Raw genomic sequence first — 13,303 nt, forward strand, 5'->3', positions numbered from 1 at the left:
GATCTGCCCGCCTTGGCCTCCCAAAGTGCTGAGATTACAGGCGTGTGCCACTGTGCCCAGCCAGGGAGGGGCTTTTTATAGGGGTTGGCCTTTGTTCGGTGATTCTAAGAAGGAATGGTTAGTCTTTTTTTTTTTTTTTTTTTCCAATTACAGTATAGCATTAATTATGTTTGGTTAGAAACATTGTTCTGCTGGCCTTTCTGTGTCCTGTTGAGAACATTGTTTATCACAGCCTGACTGCTGGCAGAGTTTCTCAAGCTCTGATTAGAATTAACAGTCCTGTTTGGGGAAAGTAACTTGACCACGTAGAAGGCCATAGAAAAGGCTCAGTAGGACTGTAGTTCCAGAGGAGCACTCCGCGAAAATTTCAACCACAGCAGAGGAAAATGGGGACTTTGATTTGTATGGAGATAGGAGGCTGCTCGGCCACTGTGAAAAATCTAAGGCGAGCCCTACCTCGGATATCCAGAAGCTGTTTCCTGCATTTCCAAGGATGCTCTACCCTGTAAGAAGATTTACAGATGTGTGAGAGATGTAGGGACATGAGGAGAGAACAACAAAATTATATAAAGTATTAGATAATGTGTACTTCCCCTTCCTGTTGCGGTTGGCTTTGAGCTAGAACACCTTGAGGATTTGGCTTTGAGGTACAAGCAGTTTTTCTCTTAGGCTAGCAAAGTTGGAGACAATACACAAGTGTATACTTCCTTTTCTTCTGAAAAAGCAACAAGGTTGGACAGGTTTAGTTCTGCACATGTAAGGCAAAAACATTCTCTAAAATGAAAAGTGTTGACATAACGGGGAATCTAAAATGTTCAGTGTGTGTGTGTGTGTGTGTGTGTGTGTGTGTGTGTGTGTGTGTGTTTACTTCTTTATTCTTTTTTAAGAAGTCTTTTTTTTGGTTTACATCACCGGAACAGGAGGAGGGACACACCCAACAGCTGTAGAAGCAGGAAACATCTAATACGAAACTGAAGCACAAAAATATGAAAACAGAGTCTTTGTGCATATTTTGTTCCTGCTAACTGCCTTGAAAAAGCCTACACTTCCTATATCTATGATTGGGAATAGGGAGGGCTTGTTTCTCTTTGTGCAGTGTATTCAGCATGATTTAGGCAGTTTTATCTCTGCAAATTTATTGTTTCCTTTAGAGAAGTATTCGTTTTCTAAATCACATCTCAGAATCAGGAGTTATGTCCCACAGGACAGCACGGGGCAATTATAGGAGTCAGCTTCACATCAAGCCAGAGTGCAGTCTGTGAGGAGGAGCTGACCCAGGCTTGGCAAATGTCAGCTTTTTTTTTTTTTTTTTGAGACGAATCTCTGTCACCCAGGCTGGAGTGTAATGGCACAATCTCGGCTCCACTGCAACCTCCACTTCCCGGGTTCAAGTGATTCTCCTGCCTCAGCCTCCCAAGTAGCTGGCATTACAGGTGGGTACCACCATGCCCAGCTAATTTTTGTATTTTTACTTGAAACGGGGTTTCACCATGTTGGCCATACTGGTCTCAAACTCCTGACTTCAAGTGATCTGCCTCAGCTTCCTAAAGTGCTGAGATTACAGGCATGAGCCATCGTGCCCGGACTTAAATTAACTATTAATAGCAATATTCAGAACTGAAAATACACATTTTGAGGAATGTGACAAATAAAAAGTGTCCTTATTTTTCATAATTTATATGGTTGTGGATGGCTAATGACCTGTGTGCTATATGATCTGTGTATCTTGTGTGGGGATGCTGCATTCTAACTCCAGAACTGGCCAATTGCCTTGTAAGGGGAGGATGAGTAATACACAGTTTTAGAGAAGAGATTTTTTCTCTCTAAAGAAAGTGAAACTTAGATAAGAAATGTAAATTTAGGCCGGGTGCGGTGGCTCATGCCTGTAATACCAGCACTTTGGGAGGCTAAGGCGGGCGGATCACGAGATCAGGAGATCGAGACCATCCTGGCTAACATGGTGAAACCCCGTCTCTACTAAAAATACAAAAATTAGCCGGGTGTGGTGGTGGGCGCCTGTAGTTCCAGCTACTTGGGAGGCTGAGGCAGGAGAATGGTGTGAACCCGGGAGGTGGAGCTTGCAGTGAGACGAGATTGCACTCCAGTCTGGGTGACAGAGCAAGGCTCATCTCAAAAAAAAAAAAGAGAGAGAGATGGAAATTTAGTCCATAGGAAGAACCTCTGTTTCTCTCTAGGCTCTGTCTTGGGACCATATTTGAAATAAAGTGGAGACATTTGAGGGTACTAGTCACTGTTAGGGAAGGTGATCGCTGCCCACCCAACAAGGACTACCACATACAAACGAGTCCGTAAATCAGACCATCTATATATTTTCTTTACAAAAAGAGACTGTGGGCCAGACACAGTGGCTCATGCCTAACACTTTGGGAGGCCGAGGTGGGCGGATCACTTGAGGTCAGTAGTTCAAAACTAGCCTGGCCAACAGGGTGAAACCCTGTCTCTACCAATAATACAAAAAATTAGCTGGGCACGCTACTCTGGAGGCTGAGGCAGGAGACTCACAGGAGATTCAGGAGGCAGAGGTTGCAGTGAGCTAAGATCTCACCACTGTACTCCAGCCTGGATGACAGAACGAGACTCTGTCTCAAAAACAAACAAAGGCCGGGTGTGGTGGCTCACGCCTGTAATCCCAGCACTTTGGGAGGCTGAGGCGGGTGGATAATGAGGTCAGGAGATCGAGACCATCCTGGCTAACACGGTGAAACCCTGTCTCTACTAAAAATACAAAAAAACTAGCCGGGCGTGGTGGCGGGCGCCTGTAGTCCCAGCTATTCAGGAGGCTGAGGCAGGAGAATGGCGTGAACCCGGGAGGGAGGTGGAGCTTGCAGTGAGCCGAGATCGCGCCACGCCACTGCACTCCAGCCTGGGCCACAGAGCGAGACTCCGTCTCAAAAAAAAAAAAAAAAAAAAAAACAAAGAGAGAGAGAGATAGACTATGTTTTTAGAACAGTTTCAGGTTCATAGCAAAATGGAAAGAAAGGTACCCCTGCCCCCACACATGCCAGCTCCCTGGTTTTCAACATAGCCCACCAGAGCAGTGCCATGTGTTACAATGAGGGAATCTATGCAGATACATCACAACCACCGGATGTCTGTAGTTTACTTAAGGGTTCACTCTTCATGTTGCACATTCTGTGGGTTTGGACAAATGTGTAAGTGACATGTATTCACCACTATGGTATCAGACAGAATAATCTCACTGCCCTAAAAATCCTCTGTGCTTTGCCTGCTCATCCCTCCCTCTTCACAGCCGTTGGCAACCACTGATCATTTTCCTGTCTCCATAGTCTTGCTTTTTCCAGAAATGTCATATACTTGACATCATTCAGTATGTAGCCTTTTCAGATTGACTTCAGTATATTCTTTTCTATATCCATTGTCTTTTTTGTCCCATTTGGTTCAGTGTTTCTCAAAATGTGGTATTTGAACTATCTCTGTTAGAAGCACATGGAAACTGTTAAAAATATACATTCTCAGTCTCGTATTTGACTGATTCAAAATATTACTATCTAGGTGTGGAACCTAGGAATTTGTATCGTAAACACACAGTACGGGTTATTCTGAGGCATACCATAGTCTGAACACCCAGCACAGTCTCAATTATGCTGCCAGGAATTAAGGTGGAAACTTGTGTTCATAAAAGGTGATAATGGCCAGGCTCAGTGGCTCACGCCTGTAATCCCAGCACTTTGGGAGGCTGAGACGAGTGTATCGCCTGAGGTCAGGAATTCAAGACTAGCCTGGGCAACATGGCAAAACCCCGTCCCTACAAAAAATACAAAAATTAGCCAGGCATAGTGGCGGACAGCTGTAGTTCCATCTACTAGGGAGGCTGAGGTGAGAGGCTGTCCTGAGCCCAGGGACGTTGAGGCTGCAGTGAGCTGTGATTACACCATTGAACTCCAGCCTGGGTGACAGAGTGAGATCGTCTCCCCACCACAAAAAAAAAAAAAAAAAAAAAAAATAGTAGTAGAATTTACAAAAAAGGAAGTGGCAGTGATAGCAATACAAAGGGACCCCGAAGGGAAGATCGGGCTTCTAAGTCTAGCTATTCTACAGAGCCCATGTGTAAATTCCCTATGTATTGCCAGTTGTGGGGTTTTAATTTGATTGATATTGCAGGAGCTAGTGATTTCCTGCAGACTTTGACTCTTTCTCTCTGGAGAAGCCCAGAAATACCTTATGTATTATTTGCCAACAGATGAAGCCTGAGGTTTTCAGCTTGGACTACTGTTAAATTCTTTCGAAAGTGATCTTCTTTGAACTAGACAATACCTTCCGTAACCATTTTAGTAGGATCTCCCTTGAGTTTCAGTTCTACCTTCTCCAAGTACTACAAAGACTCCTCATCACTATTTGATCTGGAGCCCAAATGAAAGGTTGGAAATTATTGATCAGTCGGCTGTGTGCCTAAAGAGGCCTGGATACCTGAGTGATGACACAGACTCACAGGAGCCCCAATAATAGTTTATATTGCTCTTTGTCACACATGCGTGCCATGCACACCAACTCTATGTCTCTGTGTGGTCAGCCCTTCCTTCCCTCTCTCCTTTCCTCCCCTCCACATGCCCTATGCCACGCTAATCTCCTATAGAAGCAAAACTCACGCTTTGTTCTGCTTCCAGTGTGGTTAAGCACATCACATACTATAGATAGGAACAAAATCAAACCACTTCACCCTTTTAAGAAAAACTTAAAAGAATAGGGTCATCCTGACTGGTTCTGGTCTCCAAAATAATAAACTCTAAAAAATTTGCAGTGAGCCTGGATTCTCTAAATAATGCTGTCCCTGACTTTTGCTATGCTGATGTCTAAAGACGTGAATGATCTTTTTCTTTTTTTTCGTTTTAATTTTTTGGAGACAGGAGCTCACTCTGTCACTCAGGCTGGAGTGCAGTGGCACAATCATGGCTCACTGTAGCCTCGACCTCCTAGGCTCAAGCGATCTTCCCACCTCAGTAACTGAGACTACAGGTGTGCGCCACCATACCTCGCTAATGTTTGTACTTTGTTGTAAAGATGGGGTTTTGCCATGTTGCCCAGACTGGTCTCGAATTCCTAGGCTCAAGCGATCCACCCACTTTAGACTTCCAAAGTGCCAGATTATAGTTGTGAGCCACTGTGTCTGGCCAACATGAATGATTTTTGCATATATGATACCTGTATGAGTAAGTGGCTTTTTTCCCCACCTTCAACAGGCTGATATAAACTTAGTGTCCTGATAATTTTGTCTTGCTTTCCCTTTAAATACTTGTGTTTTGAAGTTGCTGAGCCACTCTTTCTGGCTTTCTCAGAAAGAAGTCTGACACCCTTATACTGACAGCAAGTAAAGTTTCTCTTTCCTTGTCTCTTTTTCTTCTGTTTTTAATTTTCAGAGTGGAATTAGGCTTTTTAAAATAATACATATTTTTAAATTGAGAAATAAAAATTGTACATAGTTATTATGTACAATAGAATGTTTCAATATATATATACGTACCATACTGGAGTGGGTAAATCAAGCTAATTACTATATGCATTACCTTATATACTTATTATTTTCATTATGAGAATCTCTTTCCTCTTCTAAATGCAGAAGTCTCCTGAGGATCCCTGTGACACTCTCTTCCATCCCTTTGTACTGTGCTCTTGGGAATCCCTTCTACTGCAGTCATAGCACTTCTCTCCCCCAGCTCAATGAAAGCATCATCATCTACCCAGTGGCCTAAATCCTAAACTTGGGAGTCATCTGTGATTCCTACCTCTCCTCACCTTTTTTATTTTTAGACAGAGTCTTGTTTTGTCGCCCAGGCTAGAGTGCAGTGGCACAATCTCGGCTCACTGCAACCTCCATCTCCCAGGTTCAAGCAACTCTCTGCCTTAGCCACCCAAGTAGCTGAATTTACAGGCACCCGCCACCATGCCCGGCTAATTTTTGTATTTTTAGTAGAGACGGGGTTTCACCGTCTTGGCCAGGCTGATCTTGGACTCCTGACCTTGTGATCCTCCTGCCTCGGCCTCCCAAAGTGCTGGGATTGCAGGCGTGAGCCCCCGTGCCCAGCCCTCTCCTCACTTTTTTATCTAGGATCTGTCAATTTCATTTCCTAAAAGCCTTTCACATCTGTCCATAATACAGTCATAACCTCTTCTATTTTTTATGCTATTATTTTTATTTTCTATTATTTTTACTTAAAATATATTTTGTATTTATAATATTTTCTTTTCTTGTTATTTTAAGTGACAAATAAAATTGTACATATTTATTGTATACAACTTAAATATATATGATTGTAAACATTCAGTGTATAACACGTTGTTTTGAAGTATACATACATCGTGGAATGGCTAAGTCAAGCTAATCAATTATCATATGTACTACCTCACATACTCTCATTTTTTGTGGTGAGGACACTTAAAATCTATTCTCTTAGCAATTTTCAAGAATACAATACATTGTTATTAACTATAATCACCGTGTTGTACAATAAATCTCTCTTTTTTTAGAAACAGGGTCTCACTCTGTCTCCCAGGCTACAGTGCAGTGATGTGATCATAGCTCACTACAGCCTCAATCTGTGGACTCAAGCAATCCTTCTGCCTCAGCCTCTTGAGTTCCAACAAAGTACAAAATCTTTAAGATGACTCCAGGGCCTTCAGAGATCTGTCTCCTCAGTTCAGAGATAAATGGAATTTTAGAATCAGGGCTCTTGATCTGGGGATCACGGGACTTCAGAGACTTCAGAAAATCGATGCAAACTATGAATGTGGATGCAAAAGTTGATAGGTACACAGATATGTCCACCATAAAGATGATAAATTACATTAGATTATCCAGGGTTTAGAATATCTGGAGAGCAGGTTATATATAGTTTTACTTATTTTATACTTTTTGTTTTTGACACAGAGTCTTGCTCCATTGCCCAGGCTAGAGTGTAGAGGCACGATCTTGGCTCACTGCAACTTCCACCTCCCAGGCTCAAGTGATTTTCCTGCCTCAGCCTCCCGAGTAGCTGAGATTACAGGTGCATGCCACCACGCCTGGCTAAGTTTTGTATTTTTAGTAGAGGCGGAGTTTCATTATGTTGGCCGGGCTGGTCTTGGACTCCTGACCTCAAGTGATTCGCCCACCTCAGCCTCCCAAAGTGCTGGGATTACACAGGCGTGAGCCACCACACCCAGCCTATTTTACACTTTTGTATTGTTTTTATGTTTACTTTATTTACAGAATGGGAAACACTATACCATTTTTAGGGTCTGAGGCTTCTGAAGATCATTCTGGCCCAGAGGTGTGGGTGAAGATAGGGTGGAGAAGGCAGTGTAAGACAGGAAGGTCTTATCTGGGGAAATGTTTAAATTGAGCCAGTTAAACTAAAGGTGTAGGGAGGTGGTTGGTAGAGGAGGAAAGAGCTGGAAAGGGCCAAAGAAAGGGTAGATGGAATCCTGTTGAAGGGAGGTGTCAGCCCTGCAGGGAGCTGAAGACCAGAGCAGAGTCTCCAGTCATTATTCCCTGGGCAGTTTGCTCTTTGGTGGGGACCCCTTTTTCTTGTTCATCTTTGAAGCCCCAGTGCCTGGCTCACAATAGGTTTTGACTGACAAGTGCTGAATTAGTTAATAAATAAATGAATGAATACTCTTTTTTTTTTTTTTTTTTTTTTTGGAATGGAGTCCTGTTCTATCACCCAGGCTGAAGTGCAGTGGCGCGATCTTGGCTCCCGGGTTCAAGCAATTCTCTGCTTCAGCCTCCCGAGTAGCTGTGATTACAGGTGCCTGCCACCACGCCTGGCTAATTTTTGTATTTTTAGTAGAGATGGGGTTTCACCATGTTGGCCAGGCTGGTCTTGAAATCCTGACCTCGTGATCCACCCACCTCAGCCTCCCAAAGTGCTGGGATTACAGGTGTGAGCCCCCACGCCCGGCCAATGAATGAATACTTGTAATAAAGTGTCACAGTTATTTCTGTTTTTGTGCCTGTTTTCTTTTGTTTGTTTTAATCTGTCTGTCTAATCTTGTGTTCGGTGCTCATTGAATTGCCCTTTGTTGCATAGCTAGCTAGAAAGAGATTAGGTTTGGCACCTGGGAGCACATGTCCTCACTCCCAGCTCAATTTACTTGTCCCTAACATCATGTTGCCTCTCTAATGCTGTGCATATAAAAATATTATAACGCACCCCTCCTGTGAGTACTTCTTCTCTAGACTCACAAACCACAGTTTCAGTTTCTTTTCTAATAATCAGTTTCATTTCTTCATAGTCACACCTCTTGTTGGCAAGCACCATGTTATTTTCCAGCAGTGTGTTTCAAATATTGAAATCCCTCATCCTTGGGGAACTATAGCTGTTTAATTATTTAAAATAGCATGAGTTTCAATCAACCACAGTATTTGATGTTTCTGGTAATTGATATCATCTGGGAAGGAGTTCAGTATATTTACTGATAAAGCACTTTGCCTCCAACTTCTAATTGACCAAAACAAGGTCTTTTAAAACTGAAACTCAGAAAAAACTTAACTAATTTTGCCCAAATTTCAAACAATACTAACAAACATTAGAATTTATTTTGAACTTGATTTATGACCCTCACCAGACTATGATAATGTTTTCAAAACAATGATACATCTTAGTATTTCAGCATTAAATCCTACACATAGTTTCAGAGGATTTCAAGGAAAGTTGAGAATTTGTTGTGAATACATATATAAGTCATGGAGAAAGCTGAATTAATGTAAAAATGGCTCAGTTCATATTTTATGAACCTCAAATGAGGCTATTTGTAGTGTCCAGGTTTTGGAGCCAAATAAACTTAGATTTTTTTTTTTTTTTTTTTTTTTTTTTTTTTTGAGATGGAGTCTTGCTCTGTCACCCAGGCTGGAGTGCGGTGGCGCAATCCCGGCTCACTGCAACCTCCATCTCCCAGGCTCAAGTGATGCTCCTGCCTCAGCCCTCAAAGTAGATGGGGTTACAGGCATGCACCACCATGCCTGGCTAATTTTTTTATTTTTAGTAGAGATGAGATTTTGCCATGTTGGCCAGGCTGGTCTCAAACTCCTGAGATTAAGTGATCTGCCCACCTCAGCCTCCCAAAGTGCTGTGATTCCAGGCGTGAACCACTGTGCCTGGCCTGATGGTTTGTCCTTTACATCTCAGCATCCTCACTTCTTAAACAGGAATATTCATCTAACAGAATTCATTGAAATAAGTGCCTCACTGACTCAATGAATGACAGGTATTATTATGACAACATTCACAGTAGAATATCAGTCCTTGGTGGACAAATCAGGGTTTTTAGTTACAAGGAAAAGAAACCACCTCTGATTCATTTAAAAGTAGAAATATTATTTGTGGCTAGGAAGTTGGGTAGCTTGTGGCTTTGCTGGGAGTTTGGCCAATCTGACTTGAAAGCTACATAGTCAGAAGCATAGCTAAAATCATGAACGGGTTCCATGGGGATACCACTGCTACCTGTCCCTTGCACAGCTAACATTATTCCACCCTAAGGTATGCATGCCTCTGTTGCCTCCACAAACTGGATACTGGTGTGGCTGCCCCATTAATCTCTGATAGACTGAGGCCTATTCATGTGCTTACATCTCGGCTGCAGAGGAGACTGGAAAAAGGAGCATCTGGCCTCTTTCAGTGGGAGGTGGGCTCTGTCTGCCCCTTAGATTTATATGATGGGAAATCCCCCACACATCGGAAGGGATTGAGATGCTGGATAGCCAAAAATATGCAAGTATGTACAATACTTCCCCAGGAGCCACAGATTTTGGAGATTGACTTAACCGCTCTCTTTTTCATATACCCCGCATTTGATCTCTGAATGCATCTGTCAGTTGCCCCTTACAAATCTGACCCCTTCTGCTCAGCTCCACTACTGCCAGCCCAGCTCATGTCCTCACTATCTTGTACCTGGATTATTGAATCATCTTCTAAACAGGTAGGCTGGCTTCTGCATTTGGCCCCTGACAATGTATCTTCAACAGAGCAGTCAGAGTAGTTCTCTGTAAAAATACGTCAGACCATACCACACCTCAACTTCAAGTCTTCCAACACATCCCATGTCATTCGAGGTGAATGCCAAAATTCTCACAATGGCCTCTGAGGCCCTGCATGATCTTTTCTTCACATAATTATCGCTCTTCCCCATTGATCTCTCTGATTGCCTGCTCTGTAACTGCATCACACCATCCTGCCAAAACTCTGATCTTTGCACTTGTTTTCCCTCTGCCAGGAACACCTGTCTCCTAGATTGTTACACAACTTGCTCCTTTACTTCCTTTAGCTTTCTGCTCAAGAAAGATGTCTTAACAATGCCACCTTATCAGACAGATCTTCTCTGACTTTATATCAAAGCATGACCATCCAGCCCCTAGCACTCTGCATCCTTTATTTTTCTCCACAGCACGTTGATCTCCACCTGACTTTCTATATATTTGTTAATTCTTTCTGTCTCCCCCTATAGAATGTGAGCACCATGAAGATAGACTTTGATTTGTTATCTCACTTTCCACACAATATGTATTTGCTGAATGGATGAATGATGATAGATCTTTAATAACTGTCATTTTATCATCTAACTAAGGTTTAAAGTATGCACAAAATGGTGTCCCTCCTTTCCACTCTTGCCAGAGTTTTATTTTTAGGATAGATGTTATTATGCCATACCCACTTATAAAAATTTTTTATTGTTTCTGACTGCCAAGAGCCATGCTTCTCAATTTGGGATACAAGGGGGTGAGGAAGTCACAGGATAAAGCCATATATTATTCTAGTCCAGAGGGTCAATTTTACTTTTAGAATCTGGGGCCAGGGGAGAAGTTCGCAATTTTATTTGTCTTGAAAATTTCTGGCACATGTGTATATATGCAAGTGAAATTAGCAGAATCATGTTTTCCTATTTAATTCAGTTGGGTGAAACCCATGAAAAGCCAAGAAGGAGAAAATTTTATACAAGCAGTGAGTGATTTAAAAACTTGGTCTTTCTGTGTTGTTAGAGAACCTGGTCTATTAGTGCTGTAATTGAATCAGAATGCACAGGGTAATTATGAACGCGATGAAATATCAAGGGTTGTGGGATCTGATAATGAGCTTGATGTGGAAATAAACAGCAGCTTTCCAACCACAACTAAGCATTTGGTAAGCAATTTACAAAGCAATACTAGTCAATTTAGAAAGCTTATGATGTACTCAGGTTTTTATTGAACCTCAGGTATTACTATTATGGAAACACAGTTGACCATAATTCTAAGTGTCTCGTGTGAGAAAACACTGAGCAAAAAGAGGAGGAAATTATCACAAGTGATACCTAAAAAAAACCCCACATATCTTTAAGGCAGCAATAGCATAAAAACAAAGCAAAACCAACTACATGACACTCCAGAAAAGGAATAAGATGAGATGGTTTGCTACATCAAAATATAATACAGCTAGAGTAATTAGGGAAGTGTAGCATTAGTAGAGAGGATAAAAAAAATTGACCAACCAAACAGGCTAGACAATCCAGGAACAGAGGCATGCATTTATGGAAACTTGGTATGTAACAATAAGTCACACATAATACAGCAGGGGAAACATAGACTATTCAATAAATGATTAGACAATTTGGAAAAAAAAAAAGGAGTTGGAGCCCCTTTTGATGTAATACATAAAAATCGACTTTGTACAACTTTTTTTTTTTTTTTTTTAGGCAGAGTCTGTCTCTGTCACCCAGGCTAGAGTGCAGTGGCACGATCTCAGCTCACTGCAACTTCCGCCTCCCAGGTTCAAGTGATTCTCCTGCCTCAACCTCTTGACTAGCTGGGACTACAGGCGTACACCAACGCAATCAGCTATTTCTGTATTTTTAGTAGAGATGGGGTTTCTCCACGTTGGCCAGGCTGGTCTCGAATTCCTGATCTCAGGTGATCTGCCCTCCTTGGCCTACCAAAGTGCTGGGATTACAGGCGTGAGCCACCATGCCTGGCCATTAGTGCTTTTAATAGAAACATTTTAAACTTCAAAAATAAAATTTGAGGCCAGGCACAGTGGCTCATGACTGTAATCCCAGCACCTTGGGAGGCCGAGGTGGGTGGATCACCTGAGGTCAGGAGTTCCAGACCACCCTGGTCAACATGGTGAAACCCCATCTCTACTAAAAATACAAGAAATAGCTGGGCATGGTGGCAGGTGCCTGTAATCCCAGCTACTTGGGAAGCTGAGGCAGGAGAATTGCTTGAACCCAGGAAGCAGAGGTTGCAGTGAGCCGAGATCGAGCCACTGTACTCCAGCCTGGGCAACAAGAGCGAAACCCCATCTCAAAATAGATTAATTAATTAATTAATTTAATTTAATTTGAAAATGCCTTGGTATTAGAGGAATTTTTAGAGACCAAAAAGTACAAATCATAATGGAAATAATTTGGTAAGTTCAAACATACTAACAGCAAGAACTACCGTTCACTAAAAGGTCTCACAAAGAAAGAGAAATTACAAATCACAAACTGGGAAAAGATGTTATATAGACATAACCAACAAAATTTGAGTATCCACAATATGTAGAGAACTTTAAAAAATCAATAGGAAAAAATCAAGTAATGTCATCAAAAAAACGGCACATTCAGCTAGGTGTGGTAGCTCGCACCTGTAGCCCCAGTTACTTGGGAGGCTAAGGTGGGAGAATACCTTGAGCCAGGAGGCTGAGGCTGCAGTGAGCCTGATTGTGCCACTGCACTCCAGCCCAGGCAACAGAGCAAGACCCTGCGTAAAAAGAAAAAAAAAAAAAAAAAACAATGAGGCCAGGCGCGGTGGCTCATGCCTGTAATCCCAGCACTTTGGAAGGCTGAGGCGGGTGGATCACGAGGTCAAGAGATAGAAACCACCCTGGCCAAAATGGTGAAACCCTGTCTCTACCAAAAATACAAAAATCAGCTGGGCGTGGTGGCGCGTGCCTGTAGTCCCAGCTCCTCAGGAGGCTGAGGCAGGAGAATCGCTTGAACCAGGGAGGTGGAGGTTGCAGTGAGCCGAGATCGTGCCATTGCACTCCAGCCTGGGCACAGAGCCAGACTCTGTCTCAAAGAACAAACAAACAAAAAACGCACAAGCCATCAATAAGCATTTCATAGAAGAGGAAACACAATTAGGAAATAAACATACGAAAAGGTGCTCAATCTTTTTTTTTTTTTTTTTTTTTTTTGAGACAGAGTCTTGCTCTGCCATCCAGGCTGGAGTGCAACAGTATAATCTCGGCTTACTGCAACTTCTGCCTCCCAGACTAAAGCAACTTTTGTGCCTCAGCCGCTCAAGTAGCTGGGATTACAGGCAGGTGCCAGC

The sequence above is a fragment of the Piliocolobus tephrosceles genome, chromosome 18, assembly GCF_002776525.5.
Source record: "Piliocolobus tephrosceles isolate RC106 chromosome 18, ASM277652v3, whole genome shotgun sequence".
Classification (NCBI taxonomy): Eukaryota; Metazoa; Chordata; class Mammalia; order Primates; family Cercopithecidae; genus Piliocolobus; species Piliocolobus tephrosceles.